General features: G+C 41.4%; 1 long non-coding RNA gene across 1 annotated transcript; it reads right to left on the bottom strand.

Annotated features, from left to right (window-relative positions):
• Positions 1–257: 257 nt before the first annotated feature.
• LOC139564494 (uncharacterized) lies at positions 258–8,741 on the bottom strand. The gene is made up of 3 exons (XR_011672758.1): positions 2,531–8,741; positions 1,901–2,090; positions 258–1,725 (listed from the first exon to the last, which is right to left on the bottom strand). It is a non-coding gene; the product is annotated as an uncharacterized lncRNA (long non-coding RNA).
• Between the last annotated feature and the right edge of the window lie 693 nt (positions 8,742–9,434).

Consider the following 9,434-nt stretch of genomic DNA (forward strand, 5'->3'; position numbering starts at 1 on the left):
ACACTACACTTCCTATGCATATCTAACTCCTTCATCTGCCTTAATCTGAGGACACAGGATAGGTGTAGTATTCCAAAGAGATACTTAATTTCAAGCAGTGGAGAATGTGAAACGCTTTATTGAAAGTTCATTATCCAGGTGTTATAAATACATAATACATATTATAATTGTAATATTATATTATAAATACAAGTTCAATCTGTACTTCAATGCACATATTGTCACGGCCGTTAACAGAAGAGGACCAAGGTGCAGCGTGGTGAGCGTACATTTTCTTTATTTAAACAAAATGGCGCCGAACAAAACAGTAAACACTACAAAAACAAACCGTGAAGCTCAAAGGCAAATTGCCCTAAATAAAGTCAACTTCCCACAAAGACGGGTGGAAAAAAGGGCTACCTAAGTATGGTTCTCAATCAGAGACAACGATAGACAGCTGCCTCTGATTGAGAACCACACCCGGCCAAACACAAAGAAATACACAACATAGAACATAGAATACCCACCCCAACTCACGCAATGACCAAACAAAAATAGAGACATAAAGAGGATCTCTAAGGTCAGGGCGTGACACATATGGTGTGCATTCTAAAAAAAGAGGAGGTTTGGAGAGAGGTGTAGAAGACAGAAAAGGAAAGAGGTAAAACAGAGGAGCAGGGAAGACAGCATATGATTAATGAATTACAGTGCTACCCCAATATTCTTTCAGTTCGTCACAATTACATAGTGTCTCAGCGGTGTCTCCTAACCAGCCTTGGGCTCCCTGTCGGCCCGAAGGTTATCTTTTAAGAGCAGGTGAGGTGGTGATGATGGGACTGGCTTCCTTTCTTACATCAAAACATACCTGCTGACGAGAGACAGATGGATAGAGAGAGAGCATGATTAAGCTTTGTTTTTTTTATTGTAATATGGTCTGTCATCATAATCATCAGGATGTGAAATGCAAAACTGACCTTGGATCATTAACTCTGGGACTACTACATCTCTATCTGTATTTCAATGTAAAGCATCTCTTTAATAATACTAATAATACTGTATAATATAAGTATAATATCCCTTATAACAAATAATGATAATATTGGATAGATAGATACATGTGCATGCGTAGAATGTGACAATAGCAGGATCATATCAAGGATAGCGTCACAAATTAATACATAAATACCACTTGAAGCTTGATGATGACTTGATCATTTGAATCAGCTGTGTAGTGCTAAGGCAAAAACAAAAATGTGCATCACTTTGAGTCCCCAGGACCAGGACTGAGAACTATTGCTTTTCATTGGGACTGCACACAGGCTTTCACAGCTATCTGTGTCCGAGGACAGAAAACCTCATAAGAAATACACTACACAAAAGTACCTGTTCTATCCAGAATAGCCTACTCTCTCACTTTGACAGCTGGGCCTGCTATCCTTTCACCCTCATCCAAAAAATACACATTTCTGCCATTATCAAGAGTGGCACTGGGGCTAAAATAATATCCTAAACAGTGTGGGAGGACTGCACCTAAAAAGGCTGGAGACTCATAACTCATCGAAGAGCATGCATGATTATGTCCAGACCAAAAGATGAGGAGTCAGTGGTAGGGTTCACTTGACGTTGCAGCACAGCAAGATTCTCAGTAGACAGGGGGCTTGGGGTGTCAGAAACAATGACCCCATTGTCAGTGTTTCCAGAATACAGATTATCCTCCTGATAAAGCAAGTCCTCCACCTGCTGAATCTGGAATGCTCAAAAGAAAGAAATCTGTATTACTGATGATACATTTAAAGGAAGATCTGTAAAGACACTCACATCACACAGACACATGCCTCTGCATAGTCTGGATCAGACACAGGTGTTTGGAACATTCCGATATGTCACAGCTGGTGCGGTGTCAGGTTGCCTCTGTACTTACAGGGTGATTATTACAACTCTCTGCGAAATGCTGCAGATCTTCCCGCAGACGAGGTAGGGACACATATCCCACACAGAAGAGGTGGATAGAATTTGACAGGTCAAGGTAGCCTTCTTCCTCCAAACTGTGCAGCAAGTTGTAGTACTGACATGTTACAGCACTCCAAACATCTCTCCATAAACGTTCCACTCTAACAGAGAGAAAGAAAAGGTTTTGTGGGGGGGGGGGGGGGGACCTAATCTCTGTGGTCTTGTGGTCTTCCTCCATGACTAGAGAACACGGAGGTGGGTTCGAGGTTATAGAAATGCACGTTGTGTGTGCCTCTGTGAGTGGTTACTGACTGTATGTGATGCAGACACCTATTTGAGTGTACCTGAAACATTTAAATATAGAGGGCTTTGTGTCTCACCACTTGGTTATTGCAAGGCTCTCCCCCAGGGAAATCATGACTTGGCAGCAACAGGGACTTGATAGTCCAGTGAAAATGGCTGAGTGTTTATGTGGTGTAAATCTTAAAATTAGCAGCTGACATCTTAAGGTTTTTTGAATTAATGCATGTGAGACAGATTCCATGTATAACAAGACAGGCAGAGAGGAAGAGAGAAAAAGAACACAGAACAGTTTAATTACCTCTGGTTATGGACAGGCAATGAAGCTTCCACGGCCAGTTCCTCGGACAATGAGCATACATCTGGCAATATCTACATTTTCAACCCCGTGATCAGGTCGCACTCTAAAAGTAAAGACAATAGCTTATTTTTTGTAGATATGAAAACAATAACTGAGATATGACCGTTCAATCTAAAGCAGCAGATGTCATTTTCAGGATACGTCAATACAGCACAGAAAGCAATCTTAGGAGGTTTGATGAGGAAGATGTCAAGGGTTTTTATACAGAAAGTAACTCCTCACAAGATGTTACAATATGCGTAATACAAGTAAACTCGTTTTTCAACCACTCCACAAATTTCTTGTTAACAAACTATAGTTTTGGCAAGTTGGTTAGGACTTTGTGCATGACACAAGTCATTTTTCCAACAATTGTTTACAGACAGATTATTTTACTTATAATTCACTGTATCACAATTCCAGTAGGTCAGAAGTTAACATACACTAAGTTGACTGTGCCTTTAAACAGCTTGGAAATTCCAGAAAATTATGTCATGGCTTTAGAAGCTTCTGATAGGTTAATTGACATAATTTGAGTCAATTGGAGGTATACCTATGGATGTATTTCAAGGCATACCTTCGAACTCAGGGCCTCTTTGCTTGACATCAGGGGAAAATCAAAAGAAATCAGCCAAGACCTCAGAATAAAAATTGTAGACCTCCACAAGTCTGGTTCACCTTGGGAGCAATTTCCAAATGCCTGAAGGTACCACGTTAATCTGTACAAACAATAGCACGCAAGTATAAACACCATGGAACCACGCAGCCGTCATACTGCTCAGAAAGGAGATGCGCTTTGTCTCCTAGAGATTAACGTACTTTGGTGCGAAAAGTGCAAATCAATCCCAGAACAACAGCAAAGGACCTTTTGAAAATGCTGGAGGAAACAGGTACAAAGTATCTGTATCCACAGTAAAACGAGTCCGATGTCGACATAACCTGAAAGGCCGCTCAGCAAGGAAGAAGCCACTGCTCCAAAACCGCCATAAAAAAGCCAGACTATGGTTTGCAACTGCACATGGGGACAAAGATCGTACTTTTTGGAGAAATGTCTGTTTGGCCATAATGACCATCGTTATGTTTGGAGGAAAAAGGGGTAGGCTTGCAAGCCGAAGAACACCATCCCAACCGTGAAGCACAGGGGTGGCAGCATCATGTTGTTGGGGTGCATTGCTGCAGGAGGGACTGGTGCACTTCACAAAATAGATGGCATCATGAGGGAGGAAAATTATGTGGATATATTGAAGCAACATCTCAAGACATCAATCAGGAAGTTAAAGCTTGGTCGCAAATGGGTCTTCCAAATGGACAATGACCCCAAGCATACTTCCAAAGTTGTGGCAAAATGGCTTAAGGACAACAAAGTCAAGGTATTGGAGTGGCCATCACAAAGCCCTGACCTTAACCTCTCTTGGGTACGTGAGACGTTAGCGTCCCACCTCTTCAACAGCCAGTGAAACTGCTGGGCGCCAAATTCAAATACAGAAATACTCATTATAAAAATTCAGAAAACAAAACATAATTTACATGTGTTTAAAGATTAACTTCTTGTGAATCCAACCACGGTGTCAGATTTAAAAAATGCTTTACGGCGAAAGCATAGCCCACTAGACAAATCATTACAAACAGTAACCAACCCAGTAGAAGAGTTACACAAGTCAGAAATAGAGTTAAAATTCATCCCTTACCTTTGATGATCTTCATATGGTTGCACTCAGCAGACATTAATTTACTCAATAAATGTTCCTTTTGTTCGATAAAGTCTATTTATATCCAAAAACCTCAGTTTTGTTCACACGTTTTCTTCAGTAATCCACAGGCTCAAACGCAGTCAAAACAGGCAGACAAAAAAATCTAAATTGTATCCGTAAAGTTCATAGAAACATGTCAAACGATGTTTATATTCAATCCTCAGGTTGTTTTTAGCCTAAATAATCGATAATATTTCAACCGGACAATAACGTCGTCAATTTAAAAGGTAAACAAGAAAGGCACTCTCTCAGTTTCGCACATGAAAAAGCTCTGTGACACTTTAGGGTCCACTCATTCAGACTGCTCTTACTTCCTCATTTTTCAGAATACAAGCCTGAAACAATTTCTAAAGACTGTTGACATCTAGTGGAAGGCATAGAAACTGCAATTTGAGTCCTAAGTCAATGGATACTGTAATGGCATTGAATAGAAAACTACAAAACCAAAAGAAAACCTACTTCGTGAATGGATTTTTCTCAGGTTTTCGCCTGCCAAATAAGTTCTGTTATACTCACAGACACTATTTTAACAGTTTTTTTATCCAAATCTACCAGTTATATGCATATCATATCTTCTGGGCCCGAGAAGCAGGCAGTTGAATTTGGGCATGCATTTCATCCAAAGTTCCGAATGCTGCCCCCTACCCTAGTGATGTTAATCAGTTCTATACATTCTCAGATTCACATGGAATTTCTGTGCAATTTAAATGTTTAAATATGAAGCTATTTGTGAGAAGATGAAATGTGACTTTAGCTTCTAAATGAGAGAATTGTTTTCATAAGTAAACTTCTCACTCAGTGGCCACGCCCAAGTGAACAGACATTGGTTGATTACTATGAAACACGCCCTTCTCTCCCCCAGTACAAACGCCTGTTGACGTGAGGACTGGTGTCCATACGTTTAAAAAGGCTAATTTCAACTACAACCTAATGAAGTGAACATTTAGTTCCAGAAATGTTCCTACCGTTAACCTGTTTGGGAAATGACGTGCCACTATGGGGACACCTCGACAACTCTGTGAAATTGCAGAGCGCGAAATACAGTGTTCTGTACAGTATTACAGTATTATAAATATTTAACTTTCATAAAATCACAAGTGTAATACATCAAAATAAAGCTTAACTTCTTGTTAATCCATCCGCTGTGTCAGATTTAAAAAAGGCTTTACGGCAAAAGCAAACCATGCAATTATCTGAGGACAGCGCCCAGCAGACAAAACCATACAAACATTTTCCAGCCAAGTAGATTAGTCACGAAAGTCAGAAATAGCAATAAAATGTATCACTTAACTTTGATGATCTTCATATGGTTGCACTCACAAGACTCCATGTTACACAATAAATGTTCGTTTTGTTCGATAAAGTTCCTCTTTATGTCCAAAAACCTCTGTTTTGTTGGCGCGTTTTGTTCAGTAATCCATTGGCTCAAAGGCGGTCACAACAGGCAGACGAAAAATCCAGTAAAGTCTAGTACCAGTAAATCTAGTACCAGTAAAGTTCGTAGAAACATGTCAAACGATGTTTATAATCAACCCTCAGGTTGTTTTTGTCTAAATAATCAATAACATTTCAACCGGACAATAGCGTTGTCAATATAAAGGAAAAACAACGAAAGGCACGATCTAGGTCACGCGCACCAAACAGCTCTGGGACTTTCCACTGTCCACTCATTCAAAGTGGTCGTTCTCCCTCATTTTTCAGAATAAAAGCCTGAAACAATGTTGAAAGACTGTTCACATCTAGTGGAAGCCATAGGGAACGCAATCTGGGTCATATCCCTTTTTATGATGGATAGGCTTTCAATGGAATAACACCCATTTCAAAATAATGGCACTTCCTGGATGGATTTTTCTCAGGTTTTTGCCTGCCTCAGTTCTGTTATACTCACAGACATTGTTTTAACAGTTTTGGAAACTTTAGATTGTTTTCTATCCAAATCTGTGCCTGAGTAACAGGCAGTTTACATTGGGCACCTCATTCATCCAAACTACTCAATACTGCCCCCGGTCCCAGAAAGGTTAAAAGGGGCGAATTTCAACGTGGAGGTGACGATCGCGACGTTGGAATGGTGAATTTCGACTAGACCAGCCAGAATTCAGTGCGAGCTGATTATGGCAACGTGGTATGAATTTTGAACGATTATTCACTAAAGAAGGAGAAATACCTCCTAGACGTCGAGTTATCAGCTGCAGCTGTAAACGTATGTGGCCAAGGAAAGGACAGACAATCTCCTAAGAATGACAGGGTACTGTAACATATCCACTCTACAACACTACGACCAGAAATATTCTTCAAAGGACAATGGCAATCTCTGCTGGGCAAACCAGTCTTCCATCTTCGACCCATCTATCGAAGCGCAGCTCAGAGTAAATATATATCTTGCATTTTCCTTTTCCGAATGGAGACCCAATCCCTTTGTCCCTCAGTCGTCCCGCTCTTTCATTCAAATCCAACCCCCTTTCTCTGTGTAACCAGCCATCATATCAGGTTAGCCCACTAGGGGCTTTTCATGACATGATTAGTAATCGATGTATCCAGTGTGTATATATATATATGTCCTTCTGTGTGATTATTGAGGAATTTAGCAAATAAATAATTAAGCCAATTTGTGTATTGCTGATTCAACTTGTTAGCCAGGGTTCATGCAGATAACCAAGTACCTTAGGATCATCAGAATGAGACACACAGCGACGCAGACCATACAATACATGACATGGCCTCCTGTACTTGACAAATGTCAACATACAAGACGTCCTACAGCTCCTGGATGACTTTAGCCTTGGTGGAATGAATCATGGACATGCTGTCATGTCTGAGAAGAAACTATGTGGATGTAATATAATGTGATTAGACAAAAGAAGAGTGGAGGAGGAAACCGAAAAGCCTCCAAAACAGCATGGCGTCACATCACAAGAGGCTAACTTGTTTTGGTAATATCACAATGTTATTTCGATTTTTCTACCAGGCTCGCGCCTAATCACACACGCATTTGGCATTCTGTTACCCATGTAAAAACATACAGATTATATTGAGCTGAATATGAGGAATGTGACGGTTGTAACTCGATGAGTGTTTCTTTTAGTGGCACAAGGACGTGGAGAGCTGCTGGAGGTCTCATGCGTCTCATGTAACGTTCTCCGAAGGAGATCGTTCAAGTTAACCTCGATATGGAACCAACGTATACAGAGATGGAATTTCGTACCATCTAGAGAATGCTTCAGAAGAGTAATCTAGATGTATAATGGTGAAAAGGGTACAGATACAATAAGGACCTTCTGGACTCTCTTTTGAAAATGTTCATAGAATGTTTTCAGTGAAGGTATCTTCGCAATGGTTTTGTATATACATAAATGACTAAGCAAAACAGATCGAGCGGTAATTTCCCAGCAACATTAGACAGACTGCAGCTCTTCTGTTGTTCTTACATAATTCATTGTCTCACATTTCCCACAGGTTAGAGTTTTGCGTCATGAATCTTGTTCTGGAGCCAGCTCTGCATTCTTGTGTTCATAAAAAAATTGAATATAGCCAATTTTCAGGGTAAGATTCATGACAATGAACGTCAACCTGCATATTTCCCAATACCTCCCCTGAGAGAGTAGAGCAGGGGTGTCGAACTCATTTTGCCGGAGGGCCGCACTGAAAATTGGTTATATTTCATCGGTGTCAAAATGTGCAAAAAAGAGTCCTCTATCCATCCTTTTGGCTCCCTAACTGTCTAGCTTTCATTTCAGTGATTATTAGCGAGCTGGACACAGTCAAGAAACTGTATGAATGTAGGTCCATTATAATTTCTACAGAGATTTGGTTTTTAGTCATTTTAAAGTATATTGAGTTTGTTTTCCACCTCAAAGAAAATATTTACAAAAAATATTGGATATATGTTTGACACCCCTGGAGTTGAGTGTCTCTCTCTGGTTTTGTGGTGTCATTGTCCTCATTTGTCTTTCTATCCGGCCGGCCCTGATGGCAAGCTGCCTGTTATACAGATGTTCTCAACTAAATATTTAGACGTTTCTAGAGAAAACGGTCCAAATGCAGCGAAACAGGGTGAGGCTACAGCCCTGGTCTGTGTAGGGCGGCTTTGAGAGGGGAGACTACAACACTCTATTCCACTGGAAAAGACAGGCGCTAACTGCAGAATGGACTGCAGAGCTGAGCTAGGTTGTGATCAGGACTACATTAAACCTTTATAGCTTTGTTCACTTTGGTTCATCTCAGTAGTGGTAAAAAGGTATGACTCTGACCACTATGCAGGTTCTCCTGAGGTGCCTCTCTGCAGGCCTAGTTCTGAGGTCTTTAAGACCTGGATGGTTCCATCACGGGCACTGAACTAGCAGCCCTTTTGTTTCTGTCTGTGTTTCCTGCTGCTGTGCTCCTCTGTGAGATCTACTGATGAGATCCAGATGCTTGGGCGTCCTCCCACCAACCAGCCCCTCGCCCCTCACTCCTCTCCTCACTGTGAGGGCCACAACAGAACACTCCCATGAAAGACATGTCTCCGTGTTGCTGTGTGTGTGTGTGTGTGTGTGTGTGTGTGTGTGTGTGTGTGTGTGTGTGTGTGTGTGTGTGTGTGTGTGTGTGTGTGTGTGTGTGTGTGTGTGTGTGTGTGTGTGTGTGTGTGTGTGTGCCTGAGTTTGTTTGTTTATATGCATCTGAGTCTATATCTGTGTCTATCTGTGTCTTTATGTGTGTTATTGTTGTTTGTCTTCTAAGGATGGGTAGTATGGATGACTCAGTGCCATCCCATGCCTGACCAAATATGCTCATCCACTCTGTTGAGGCCACAGGGAAGCATTCTTGGGTGGAACTCCAACACTTGTCTCACCCTGGTCATCTTTTGCAGCTGGGAACCCGCAGACTTTAATAAAGGGATGGGTTAACATGATGTAATGCAAACGTGGGGTGTGGAGAGAGCGCGGGGGTGTGTGATGGGCCCTTTGATTTTTGAGGCAGGGAGGCAGGGAAGCACACATGGCAGGCTCATGATGAGGCCTGGTAGAGCTCTCTTCAGGGCAGGGGCCACTCTCTCGTCAAGTCTCATCTCTTTTTGTCTCTCCTCTCCTCATTTCTTCGCTGTTCTCCTCTTCTCTCATCTTCTCTCCTCCCCTTTT

This window comes from Salvelinus alpinus, chromosome 35 (assembly GCF_045679555.1).
Source record: "Salvelinus alpinus chromosome 35, SLU_Salpinus.1, whole genome shotgun sequence".
NCBI classification, from domain to species: Eukaryota; Metazoa; Chordata; class Actinopteri; order Salmoniformes; family Salmonidae; genus Salvelinus; species Salvelinus alpinus.